Source organism: Malurus melanocephalus, unplaced genomic scaffold (assembly GCF_030028575.1).
Source record: "Malurus melanocephalus ecotype Western Australia unplaced genomic scaffold, MMel_1.1 scaffold_242, whole genome shotgun sequence".
Classification (NCBI taxonomy): Eukaryota; Metazoa; Chordata; class Aves; order Passeriformes; family Maluridae; genus Malurus; species Malurus melanocephalus.
In genome coordinates this window covers 586887-601011 of record NW_026623474.1, presented here as the reverse complement: position 1 = coordinate 601011, position 14125 = coordinate 586887, and the positions used below count along the sequence as shown (strand labels likewise).

General features: G+C 38.3%; 1 protein-coding gene across 1 annotated transcript in view; it reads left to right on the top strand.

Moving 5' to 3' along the window:
• LOC130578820 (ephrin type-A receptor 3-like) overlaps positions 1-14125 on the top strand; it is a 54275-nt gene that overhangs the window by 748 nt on the left and 39402 nt on the right. The gene's annotated exons all lie outside the window — the stretch shown is intronic.

Genomic DNA, 14125 nt, shown 5'->3' with positions numbered 1-14125 from the left:
CATGAACAGGATGTCCAGTGTAATTATCTTTAGGGATAAAATCCAGAGGGCAAAGGTTGTGAAGAACTTCTAGCATCCAACAGCCATGTAAAACTTGCACCTGCTTGAGTTGGATGTTTGTGTGGAGAAGCTCTGAAATCTGTCAGAGCAATTATTTCTTCCRCACAAATAATGCTGATGGACTTATGGATATTGTGGGTGCTTGTGCAATAAGGCAATGAGATAACAACTTTAAATGAATTCTGGAAGGAAAAAGAAATGTAATGAAAAAAAAATAAAAGGAAGATGCAAACTTTACRAGTCCTGGGTAATCTTTAATCAGTTGGTTTCATTGCTAGGAAGTAATTACAGTACCATTGTACTAGAAAAGCAATATGTAATCTGTTTGTATGCTTTATGTAAATTTGTTTTGCATGTAGTGCTTCATAGGCTTTTTTTTAAAATGACTATGCTTTCAACAATAATTTTTAAACCTCCAGATAGATGCCGTTTTGTAAATATTGTCATCTCTCAAGAATAATTTTCAAAAATGAAACTAAGAGTGTTAATAGGGGCTACTGTTTTCTTAGGAAGAGCTCTTCAAGCAGGGTTGTGGTTCTGTCAGTCAGCGGAGCAGCTCTGCCTCCATGGCAGTGGCAGACAGGCACATTCTGTAAACTGAGACTGGCTATGCCAGAAAGATAGTGAAGCACTCCAGTTTGCAAAAAAAACCCCACTTTTCGTGTCTTTGTTTCGAGTCACTGGCGCTGAGAATTGAGAAAGGAGGGAAAATATGGGTATCATACGGGATGAATGTTAAGTACACTTGTCCAAGTCAGCTTTCAGCAAATGCTGCCTCCCTTCTCTCTCTTCAGCTCCAAGAGCTTGGGCAAGATTAGCAATATTTGCAAAATTGGTATTGAAAACAACAGTAAACATGCAGTTGCCGGACAGTAACCTGGTTTTGCATGGCCTTTTTTTTTTTTTTTTTTTTTTTTTTTTAAAGTTTATGTTTAGCTATGCTTTTTGAAGACAGGAATACTGTCAGTTTCTTTTAACAAAAGAGATCAACTTTAAAGGGCTACTTTTTTTTTAACCCCATTTTAGGAAAGCTCAGTAATTTTTTTATTTACTTACACTATATACACTGATTTTGTAAGTTTAGAAATCTCAATTATTATAATCTGCTCACCYACTAATCTGATGAACAAGTGTTAGTATGCAGTGACTTTAAGTCATATGAGAAGATGATGTTTTTCTCAATTAAATAATCTTTTTCTATCCACTTCACTTACTTTCTACTGTTGTCCCCATAAATTTCCTCCCAAAACTAGAGAGAGACATTGCTGCATTTCTATGGATTATTTAGAAAAGTTTCCTTCCACTAAGAATAAAAAAATATATATTTTGGACAGTATTTGTTAATGTAGGCATGCAGATAAAAATGTCTACCTTTTYCCCTACATTTTATATTAAAGCTACTGTTGAAATTCTCCCCATAAATTGTTTTAACAAAGGATGGAACCAATTTTGATGTGTTTGTATAGCTTAGTCTAACTTCTAGGGGACGTAAATGTTGCGGTGGGCACGTAACAAGGGTGTGGGCAGAGCTWTCAGAAGAATATTTCTAAATTTGTTTGACTTGAAAGAATTCTTTCTCTTTTTTTTAAATACAACTTCACTTAACATTTGCATTCAATATTAAAACTGGAGACTGTAAGTGGTAATACTGCACTGGAAATGGATGGGATTAAGGCAGAAAAGGATGAAAGAGGGGCTGAAGGCAAACTTAGCTTACTGCACTTTGTGGTGTGCAATGCATTCCTTTATTTTCCTTTTTCTTGGAGTGCTTGAKATTTTCTTCATTTGTTTCATCCCAAAGAAGCCTCATTTAGATTTTTTCTGGATAAAAAGCAAAATTTTCCCTTGAGTTTGTTTTCAAGCTCTCTGCTTTGCTCATCAGAAGTCTGCAATTGCAGGAGTTCAACGAGGTTCTCTGAAGTTCAGATTTATCTGTGTTYAGTGGTAAAAGGTGTTTGCCTTTTTCTGTGGGGCAGGAAAATGCCAGGAAGATTTAACACCCAACTTTCCCAGTCTGGAGTTTGCAAACTGAGCCCCGTAGGTGCACAGAAATTCTCATGGTCCGTTCTGTTGGGTATTTTTTCCTTGGTGAGGATTGTGTTTCTTTTCTTAGAAGGGTGAAATCCTTTTTCTGAATAATTCCTGTGGTATCAAGAAATCGAATGAGTTCTGTCATTTTTCAATTTAATAATTTCTCCTCAGTCTCTTCTGTAGCTATATTGCCTGCCTGAGGGTACCAGAAACCTTAATTTCACTGTTTTATAACCCACAACAGTTAACACTTGACCCAGGTCATTAACAGGATTATCAGCAAATTTGTTTAAGCTTTTACTGACAACCTGAATTGCTTCAATAATATTTTGACTGTGCAGACAGGAAACTTCTTGTAACCTCTCAATCTAGCATAAAATTAATTTCTTGTGAACACAGCTACCAAAAGATCAATACGGGAAATTTGCTTACAGTACTTGGTTTCAAACAGTGCCTGTTTTGGGTTTACAGTAAGAAGGTTCCAGTCAGCCTCTCTTTTCAGTCTCTATCAGATTTGGAGATGCAGTTTCATCTTTCGTTCCTTGATTGCCATCTCAGAACTTTGCAWAACTGCGTGATTAAATGCACCATTTTTATCTGAGCTGGTCTCTGCTAACACTTAAAGTTGCTAAAGACAATTGACTGTGCCTTGGTAGTCGGGACAGCTCTTAGTGTGGTTTTGAAAAATGTGCTGCTTGCACATGGAACACAACGCTTGCCCAAGTCTTGCGTGTGATTTTGGGAAAGGCTGGCAATACCAGGAGCTTTTCGATAGAATCAGAAGGGGAAAATGCTTTTTACACATCTTTGCTTATGTCAAGTATCRTTAGGTCAGGGTAAGTCTTCATTTCTTGTGACACAATTCCTGCTGGCGCCCCTGGCTTGCAATTGAGTGTTTATCTGCAGAGGAAGTTAAAAGTAGGTTTAGAAGTCTTAATGCGATACCTTTGAAAGTTCAGTTTCAGAAAGCTCAGAGTCATGGGGGGCTAGAGGGCTGTTTTTCATACTGCTGTATCTTAATTAAAGCTTCTGTGCCGAATCCTAAACTGTATGATTAGACAAGTAATAAACATGTTTTAAAATTCACACCATGATGGTTTTAAAACCAGGAGAAGTTAGGTAAATTTTCTGTCTGCATTTTTGATAATGGGGTGTAACATGGAATAACTTATTTTCTTTGCTATTTGTCACTGGGCTTTTTCTTGACTTGTTGCTGTTTCAGTATAGTGTGTTAAAGAGAAAAATCACTACATTGGCTACAGCAAACTTAAAGCAGGTGTTTGAAACACAGAGTTGTGCAAATTGGACACAGCAATTAATTCTTATTGCAGTTAATTTGGGTACAACATATTTGCTGCCCAACGAAGCACTCAGGGCAGAGAAATGGGTCAGAACTCTTCTGTGCTCTCAGCTTCAGCAAAGAGGCACCACCAGATGGGCAAACATGAAACAGATAATAGGCACAYCAAGTTTAACAGTTGTTTACATAAAATCTTTGCAAATCAGGGAGTGTATTCTGATTGTACTTCAATTTTTCCATTCTCATCTGGGAGGACGAACAAATTAGTTTTAATTTTTTTTTTTAATTATTATCTGTTGGAGTTAGGTAAATTGCTATTAGTAYACTTGCTTTCTGATTCTGTTCGAGAACTTGCGAGTTTTCCTCTAGGAAAATGTCTATAATTGCTCTAGTTGTTGTAATCCCYTCTTGATGAAAGTTTAGAAATACGGATGCAGGTGTTCATTTTCTTGTTTTCAGAGCTCTGGATTTTATCACCAGTGAGGGTCACTACAGAGCTGTTACCAAATACCACAGTCCTGTTTGTGGAGTTTTATACAGAGCCTGAGTTCGCTCCACAAGATACCTGTAACTTGTGAAGCTTTGTAGCTGCTGTTTGATTTTTCTTTAAAAGAAAATAAAAATAAATTACTGGGCAGTAATCATGTCCTTACTTATGGTGAAGTTTAAAACTCTGCACAGTGAAGCTGGCATTGGAACTCAGAGGGTAATTTTGATACCCTAAGGTGCAAAATTGAGTGGGTGTTTCCAGTGGGTGTTTCAGGGGTGGGGCAGAGGTCTTTCACTAACCCACTGCCTTTCTAAAACACCATTCCAGCATCCAAAGACTGTTCTTTTTCTGGAATTTTCTGTTTTTACCTTCCTTTTGCATTTTTAGATTTGTTGAAGCRTTGTTGAAAATACATTTACGAGGAGGAAAAGACTTGCCGTAAGAAATGATAGGGTGAAATAAAATATTTTTACTTGTTTACAAAAGCATCTGACTACTGTTAAATGATCCTTTTCCCTAAAAATTCACCACAGTGGAGTGACCCTTATTTCTGTAAACACTTTAAAGCGGTAGCTTTTTTTTTTAAAAAAAAAAAACAAAACCACATATTTCAACCGTTCTAAACAAGAATCAAAACTTTTAAAAGAAAATAACTTAATTCAGAAGATTAGATATGAACTCCCAGGAGTAATTTTGGGAGCAGAGTGCGGTAGCAATTTGTCAGTTTAGGATTGTATTCCTCAACAGTAGTTTTGTGTTTTTTAGTTTCTTAGGTGCTTGCTCAATCMGAGTGTAAGTACTCATTTTGCAGTGTGAAACAGATGCAAGATTAATTCAGTCCCTTAAACTGAAAGTTCCTTTCAAATTTCTGCAGTGAATGAATGAAAGAAATAAAGATGTAGAAATGAAGATAATCCTGCCTGAAAGAAACCTTGGGATGGTGACAGAAAAGTTCCAGTCAGCGAGAGTGCYGGGGGGCCAGAGTGAAACTCCAGCACGTAAAGCCTTAAATTTGCAGAGATGTTATTGAATCAGACACATTGTAAGCAGAAACATTTGTACCACTCTCCTTTTTTTTATGTTCATTTAACTACCGTGTCCTGCTGTTTCAGGCAAAATATGGAGGGAAATCCCATTAATCTACTGGAAAAATATTGATGAAAGAAGAATAGCAGACCAAACGAACAGTGGTTGAAACTTGCTAGCAATTAAGAGAACAATAGGTTGAATGTTAAGATTCAGTCAGGGCAGTTTAGTGTAATATGGTGTGGGAATGGTGCTTTTTTTTTTTATTTCCAGCTGGTTTCTCATAATGTTTTTATATCTATATTTGGATAGAAAGATTTGCATTGCATTGGTCTCTCTCTCTCTTTTTTTTTTCTTTTAAACAGTAATTAAACCTGCTAAAGTATAGCTGCCTCACATAAGAGGACAGTAATTAAAACCTGAAACTTTTAAATTGGTGCCTAGGAATGGAGTGGTTTGTAGGAAATCTAGAGTGACAAGTTACCCTTTAAATAAATTGCAATTAAAGCACAAAAATATGTTTTGGTCYGTGGTAGGCTTCCCACAAACTTTGTGCAGTAATAAATAAAAACAAGYGACATGGGATTTCTTGATTTAGTTGCTGAGGAGTCAGAAGGCAGCTAGAGGGGGTTTGTTCTTGGTTTTTTTGAGGGGCAATAAGTTTTGAGAGATCTGTTTTGGAGGGGGAGAGAAAGATWAAAGGAAGAGAATAGGTAGGCAGAGATGAAGTGGAAGCTGGACCTGAATCTTGGAAAAATCAGACCAAAATCCAAACTTCCTCTGATTTGTGATGAAGTTAGGAACCCAGAATTCAGCCCTGACAGGGAACTAAACAGTGAGCAAAGCCTAAGTTAAGAAATTCCTTGCCTCCCTGAAAGTCTGAGCTCTGTTTACATTAGTCAGCTTTGTGACTCTGATTTACCAGTGGTGAGTTTCATCAGCGGCTGCAGTTAAGAAAGGCTAGAGAGGCATTTTCACCATTCTATTTAATCTTGCTGTGACTGTGCTTTCTTTAAAAAAGCAGAAAAAAGAAACCCAAACCCCCCCCCCCCCAAAAAAAAAAAATAACCCAAACAAACAAAAAAAAACAAAAAATGAACCAAAACCAGCAAAGCAAGTTCTGTCTGTCCAACCTTAATGTTCATGGAGACCGCTGATGTGAGTCCTTTATATTGAGGTGGTTCTGAGATAGATGATGAACACCTTTCCCTGCAAAAACGTCTCTTGCATGATTTACTTCAGAGAACAAATGGTTGAGAGCTCAGTTTTCATGGAGTATGTGGCTCTGGCAGTGGAAAATGTACTGTGCTCATCCAAAGTCTCTGAAGAAAACCCAGCTGTAGGGAAAACTCATCAAGGTCTTTCATTCCCAGCCCACCTGCCCACCCTTCCTCTCATGCCTGTGCCATTTTTCCTGTCCCTTCTCTTCCAGAAATCAACATTCAGACAGAAAGAGTAGAAGGCAGAGATGGTTTGGTTGGTTTTTTTTTTTTTCCCCTGACTTTGAGGGCTGTGTGCCCATTCCTGTTTTTATTAAAAGCTGTTTACCTGAGGGGGGAAGGCTTTGACCCTGTAGTTGCCCAGAAGAGAAGACACAAGAAAAGAATTAAATGTTTAATGGCATTGCTTTTCCTGAGAGCTGGGTTGAAGCTAAGACAGAGAGTGTTCAAGAAATTAAAACAGAAGTTTTGCATGCAAACCAAGGAAGGAAAGACTGGAGAAGAGGCATGAGGAACAGGCTTASTTTGTGGAGTAGAATGGAAAACTGAGCCCTTTGTGGTAAGGTAGTGGAGGCAGAAGACCAAGCAGGAGACAGGGGTATGAAAAAGCGTCTTGTGGGTGGATGGGAATAGAGCAGCCATTTGGTCATTTACCTTTATTATAAATATTTGTGTTTCTCACATATGGAAATAGTGAAAAAAGATGTTGGTGGGGTTTTGATTGCGAAGGCAGCAACTGAAGTCGGGGCAATTCCATTTTTCATAYGGATAGCTCAGCACACATGTTCTGCATTAATTACCTCCATAAATTCTGTTAACCTGGCAAACAATGAAAATATCACATTGGTGACATCACTGTATTGGAAAATAAAAGTGGCTTGAGCATCTTGATTTTCTCAATGTGACATTTGAGGAGATTTCTTGTACTATTGGCATTTTGCTCTTGAAATTTGCACCGTTGAGTGTTGAGTCATTTGCTGTGTGGGTTTATTTGATCTGTGGAGCAGCCATAAGGACCCAAGCATTCCATGCAAGCTGGAGCTCTTTATTCGTGAAAGTACAGGAGAAGATCTTGACAAAACTATCAGGGCACGCTTGAATATGTGGCTTTCCAAATATCTTCAGGATTCTCGGAATTGTTTTATGATTCTTGACTTCTGTGTTTTAAACTTAGAAAAACAAAACTCAACCAAACACAACCCAGCTCTCTTCACTTGCAGGGGTTTTGTTCTTCTGTGCCCCATGCAAGGAGTTTCTTAAAAGCAAATTTTTTTATGAGTTGTGGCGTGTTGCCAGTTGATTCACTTGGGAGATATCACAACCTTTTTAACAAATGAATAGTCATTTCCTGGACTTATGCTCTGGTCCCTGTCTCAAAAAGTTCTGWCCTCCAAGGGGTATTGATCATTTGCTGTGGTTTTTGTTGATTTCAGGACCTTGGATATATTTGAACTGCAGTAAAATTTGTGGGAACCTAGGAGCTTTTAGTCATGGGTGTTGTATGTGCCCAAGAGTCCTTTCTGTGACAGTTTTTAGTGTATAGAATTCTAGAAACTGTGCATGTCATACTAAGTTTGGAGTTCTCAGCTTACCTGAAGTGAACTTGGACACTGTGACTCAACATTTATTTTCCCCTCTAAGTTGCTGAAAGTCTTCCCAAGGGGGATCTTTGTTACGCTCCAAATCCACCAGACCTTCAGAGAGTTCAGTTCTGTAAAACTAGTGAATACTGGAAATGACTTTTTTTTTCCCAAGGGAATGTGGAGGTAAAAAAAAGTTAGATGTGCCGCATGGTTAAACCTTTTTGAGAAGTGCCTTAGAACTTATTAAAATGATTTGAGTAATGTTTGCTGTTGAGTTTTGGCCAGACATAACATGTGCTGCCATTTCATGTGCCTCAGGGTTTGGGCACCCAGTGGGACTGACAAATATGACACATCCTACAAGAGACCCACTTCTATTCTGGGCTGATAAAAGGCAGGCATTGGCTGGGTTTGGGTAACTAAATCCTATCCATAGTTTCTGGTTTGGTTTTTTTTTTTTTTTTTTTTTTCTTTTTTCCTCTGAGAAGGAGAAAAAACCTTGGGTTTTAAAGGGGATTTAAACTCCCTTTCAACATAGTAGCCCCCATTTTTCATGTGCGTGTTTAGCGTGGTGCCCCGGTGATATCAGATTTAATGCCAGAGTGATAGAGGGGAATGAGATTGTAGGATTTGTATTTGAATGTGAGTTCAGCTAAACTCTAATTCAGGGATCTTCAAGCTTTATACCTCTTGGTTTTTGTAGGAGGTGCTGGAAAAGGACCAATTGGAACTTAAAAAAAAAAAAAAAAAGCAAAGAAGTGGAGGCGACGCAGTAATTTGGAACCCATTAGGTTAATCCATTTTTAATTTTTATATCCCTGTCTTAATGAAAAGAACTGGCACATATCAGCTTACAGGAAATAGCCTAATAAAACCGAAACCTTATTAGGCCCCTTTGATAAACAGTGCATTCCAGCCCACCACCAGTCATATGTTTTTGCATACTTGGAAATTGAGCCTTGTGCCACTTTAACAATATCGAGAGAACTCTCATGTTTCAAAGTAATAAAAAGGACATAAAAATCTGTTTTGCATGCCGTCATCACTGAGGAGGRATGGATGGTTGTCCCTTTTCCACAGGCAGGCCCCAAACTCAGCAAAAGGAAGAAAACCACTGGAGAGCTTCCACTTAGCATGGAGTGATGCAGGTGATGCTTTTATTTATCAGCATTCCTTCTTTGCTGGTTGCTTCCCTTCTTCATTGCAGCCTTTTGAGAGAAACTTTCRGTGAGCTCGCTGCTTTGGCTGCTTTTAGTTTTTCAACTTTAGGAAAAGCTGAGGTGCCTAAATCTGGCCTTGGATGCTCTTGGAGATGTGTTTGATAAGAAAAGTGAAATCTGGGAGGAGGGAAATTAAGTTCTTCCTCTTCAAAAGCTGAGGGAAACTACCATAAAATTAGAATTTGCCAAATCATCCAAATTGATAGTGGAAGCTTTTATGTTCTATAGAAGCAATAATCTCTAGGGTAACTTGACACATATTGCTAGCCATTTGTCTTTTCATCTGATATTTGTARCAAAATCTCTTAATTTTGGAAACARTTTTTACTGGACATTTTAAATGAAAATAATGAATCCAGTCTGTTCTGAAGATTCCTGTGTTCAGTATTGCAGCAACTGGTTTTTGACTCCTTTTGGTTTTTGCTTGTTTGTTCATCCCTTGCCCCACCCTGGTGGAGCCTTTTAGTTGGCAATTTAGCCACAGATTGAACATGACAGTTGCCAAATTTGGAATGTTCTGCACAAAATCATATTTGTATTGTACAGCGTAACAGCACAGGTGAGGAGGGTTGAAAGGGTTGATACAGACCTCACAGTGCTGTATCTCTTGCAGAGTCTGGCTTTGGGCTGTAGGAGAAATCTCAGGTTTGGAAAAGTTTTTTAGGAAATGGGCCAAACTTGGGATGTGTTGGCGTGTGGGTTGGGTAAGTGCTGCAAAGTTCTACTGGCTGTTTTTAGATCATTTTCTTCTGAGCAATGCTAACATCTTCACTACAATATCTGAGGGGAAATGCAGGGCCATAAAATCAGAGGAGGTTTGATGTTTGTTATTGGGCAAACAGCAAATCAGGCTGCTAAAAACCAGGCTTCACTGGTGAACACCACTTTTTTATTTTCTGTCCCTTCCCAAAGGCTTCTTGCTCTGCCTTAGCCAGTTTCAACATGATTTTGGCAGCAGCAGTGTGGTGGCTGATCCTGGTTGGCAATTACAGGTGCAATTTAGCCTTGCCTGAGCTCTGTCTGTAAATGTTGGCTCTAGCCTCAAAATTACCCAAAGATACAAAGGTGATCAGTGCCACTGCTGGGGCAATGGAGAGCTGGGAAGACTCAGATCTGTGCTCGTAGGTGGTTGAAAATACAGGTGCAAGCCCCCTTTGCTGGGAGGGGTTCACCATCCTAAAATGTACATCAGGGTTTGCGCTGACTATACCCTGTCCCACCCCAAAATCAAGTTCTGGCTGACTTCCTGCCACAGAGCATTTTCTTTGCTTTCAGGATTATATGGCACATTTCAATAATGAAGATTCACCATTTTTTAATATTTCTGTTTTCTTTAGGTTGCAGAGCAAATTTAATGTACCCCATTTGTTGGTATTGTTCTAATAACTAACTAGTGCATTTCTAAACTGGCAATTTGATGCCAAACATGAAGACAACATGATGGTGGAGGGTTTTTTGTGCTTTTTTTTTTCAAGTTTTAATGGGAAATGTTGATTTGTTGAAGAAATATGTTTTTCATATATCTTGTGACATTGGCTATTGTTCTATTTTTTTTTTTTTTACAAAGAAGAAGATTTGGAAATGATTTTCAGTGGTGGAGTTGTTTGTGGGTGGTTCTTTAGATATTGCAAGTTGTCTCCTAGCAGTCTTTCCTCCTCATTGCTCAGGCAGTGAGGTGAATCTCAGAGTGATTCTCCCTGGCACAACATTTGTTTGTTTATTTTTTCCTTGGGGGCAGTTTTGTACTGAGTTCAGTTCATTTTAGCAGTTATTACTCCACATCTCTGGAAATGCTGCTGCTTTCAAACTGCATTCGGGGATCACTTTGGGTTTACAGTTCTTTTCCTTCCTCCTGATCAAACTTGCTGTTAGTGAGCCTCACACTGGCCCTGGACCATCACTCCCAAATCTGGAAGCAGTTTCTGGTAGCAAGAGTGTTATATTCCACCCAAGCCCCCATTCATCTTCTGCGTGATGTCATGAGAGGCAGAGCAAGGGAGCTTTGYGTTTCACATCCACATCCCTACTCCAGTTGCTGGAAAGAAATTCATTTTGCACCCTGGAAATCCACACTGAAGGACTTGATAATGCTCTCTCTTGTGGTTGTGCACAGGGAAGGCCAGGAGGGTCAGGCAGGAGAGTGCCTCTAAAAAAAGAGCTTGTTTTAATTGGCATTTTGGGGCTGTGCTACATTGGAAGAAATATTGCATTKTACAGTGTGGTGAGCAGGGCTGTTGTACAGGAGGACCAAATCACTGAGTTTTAGAGTCRGAAGTCACGGCTGCTCAACTTAATTTCAGTAAATTCTCCCTCAGAATTACCACTTAGTTTTAAAGCGAGTTAATTACATTAKGGGAACCAATGCAGGACACTGAGTTTGTTAGGCAGCACTGTATTAATTTATTTAAAGTTGTTTTATGAGAGCTCCTCTGTGTCTCCTCAGCGCAACCAGGAATCCTTTCCAAGGCATTCGGTCAGAAAAAACATCAGTAGCAACAAAACTGTTCAGCCTTTTTAAAGAGTTCCCTTTGGTAACTGGCTAGTGAACCTCAGAGGTTTTTGTAGGAACCATCTGAGTTCGTGTAGTATTGCAGGAGTTGGTACAAGGAGAGCAAATGAGTTGTATGAGAAGCTCATAAACTTCTTTTATCAACTAAATGCATGGCTATAAGCATTTGGAGGATATTTAAATATTGGTTTTCATTTAACTTTAACTGTATGTGAAAAACAAATGAGGATCTCASTAAAAAATGCCTGCCAGTGATGATCTGACTTCAAATATCTTTGTGAAACACTTCGTGAATTGKTTCGTGAAACAGACCTGACCAAGTGTTGTATTTTGTTACACGAAAGGATTTATCAGGATGGAAGGAAATCGCAATGAGTTAATGATCAATGTAGGAATCAAGTGCCTGTGTGAAGCTTTACTGTATTTTTTTTTTTTAATCTAACCATACAAACCCATCAAAAAAAAAACAAAGAAAACAAAGAATTTCTAACCCATTCTTTATGTGTTTCTTCAGTCTTAGTATAGGAAAATGCTGTTAATCCTTCAATTTCCAGATTAATGTGTAGTTTTGGGACATACAATGACAAAATGTACCATTGCCTCTCCATGTCATTTTCATCTAGAGACCAGGATTACATCTTYTAAGTTCTACATTAATTATTTCCTCTTTATGAGGTGTGCAAGTCTCTCTTGAAGTCACAGGGAAAATGTTTTTGTCAGGTTACCACTTGAAAGGAAATACATGTCTTTGCATTTTAGATACTGTTAAAGAACAGCACAACCCACACCTGAAMCAGAACCAGTGTGAAAACTTCCCTTCTGAGGATTTCTGAAACGTAATGAAACAGGTTGGAACATGGAAAAGTGGTGGTTCCAGTTTGAAGGAGATGAAGAAGGTGGAATGAAGGAGAGAAGCTGAAAAATTRTTCTTAACTTCATAGATTTGATCATGTGTATTGTTCAAGTTGCCCCATGGCTGGGGCATCTGCCTGTCGTTTAATATTTAATTGCCACCCGTATCCTGTTGTGATGCCTGTGAGGGCAAGYTGGACCTGCTAGAGAGGGGAAACTACTAGCAGGCTGTGAGTCTGTTGCCTGTTTATATTTTGCAGATGAAACTGGTGAGTTTGGACTGACTTAATCAGTTTCAGAGTGGCTTCAATCATGTTTTCAAGGAGCTCATTCTAAAAGAATAAATATATTTCTTAAGTTTGCTTCTGAGTGATTTGCCTCAGCATCCTCTTGCCAAGTGATTTACTTGAGAAGTCACACTTCCTTCAGCACCATGCCCTGCAGATGCATGGCAAACAGATCTGTTCTATCCCGGGAGATCCAGAATCTGTGGGAATTTCTACTAATAAAAATGAGACGTGCACTTCTTCCTTTTGAATTTTTATAACTATTTCCTTTTTACAGATGCGAACCTTGCTGCAGAATAGCCTGCCTGGGGCCCYGTGCACTCAGTGAAGGAGTGACTGATTTTTCTTTGTGTGTGTGATTGAGGACTTGATTCAGAGCTAAGAAATATGTGCCACTGGATTATGTTCTTTCAGTAAGATTAGTAAAAATATTTTGTTTATTGATGCAGATAAAACTTCACAATGCTGTTGTTTCCTTTTAAAGGGGCATATTACTCAGGGGGAAACATTTTTCCCACATTCATGGCAATATAGCATTGCCTATATATCCATACAAGACTCAAATCACTGTGCACACAAAGGTAGAAAATAAGTATTTTTATGGYTCTTTATAACACTGTGTTATTTCTAATACTGTACACCCGTGTCTCCTTCTGTACATCCTAATTAACAGTAAAAATAATGTCTTCATAGCCTGATTTTTTTAAAGTRCTGTCCAAAATTAAACAGCACTCAAAATAAGAATGATGAAATAATACAAATAGCTTAACTCAGCTGATTCATAGACATTCTACCTCTATTTTTTTTTCTTCTTCCTACTCTTCTGTTTACTTTGAGGAGCAATGCTCAGGCCATCTGGTTCTGGGGGCAGTGAAAACCCTTCAGGGTAACAAAGAGAAGATGAAGTTGCTCCAGGGGCCACCTCTAATAGATCCGTCATTCTCAGGTGTTAAAATTTCATAGCATGTGCTGAGACTTATTTAATTTCTCATTATCATTAATTTCTATGCTAAAGGGGAAAAAAAAAACAAAGGTGGTGTGGGGGGTTGTGGACACACCCAACAAAAGTAAGCCCAGATTGCAGATAATAAATATTAGAGTGTTGCCATGCTGAGTGTTAGTACTTCATTAGTTTGTATATACAGAGATGTTTTGGGTTTTTTTTTTTTTTTTTTTTTTTTTTTGCATCAATTCACCTATTCTGCTTTGTCATGATAAAGGAATGGTTATTTAGGGAAGTGTGTGATCAAGCACTTGGAGACTATAGAGCCAAGATGTGGAAGAGAATTTATTTCTGTGCTTGTAGAAAATGATTTTTTTTTTTTTTTTTACGAAAGTAAATGCCAAAGAAGACTATCCTTTAATTTGGATGTATGTATTTGTTTTACATACCCGTTGTGTCTAAAAATAGATTAAACCCACTGAGATTTGATTGACTGGAAAACGCCTGTCAGACTGTTTACAAATAAAATCTTCCTTCTCATACTGAAAATTGTTGCATGGCTCCAAAAAAAAAAAAAAAAAAAACAAAAAACTGTATGTGAGTT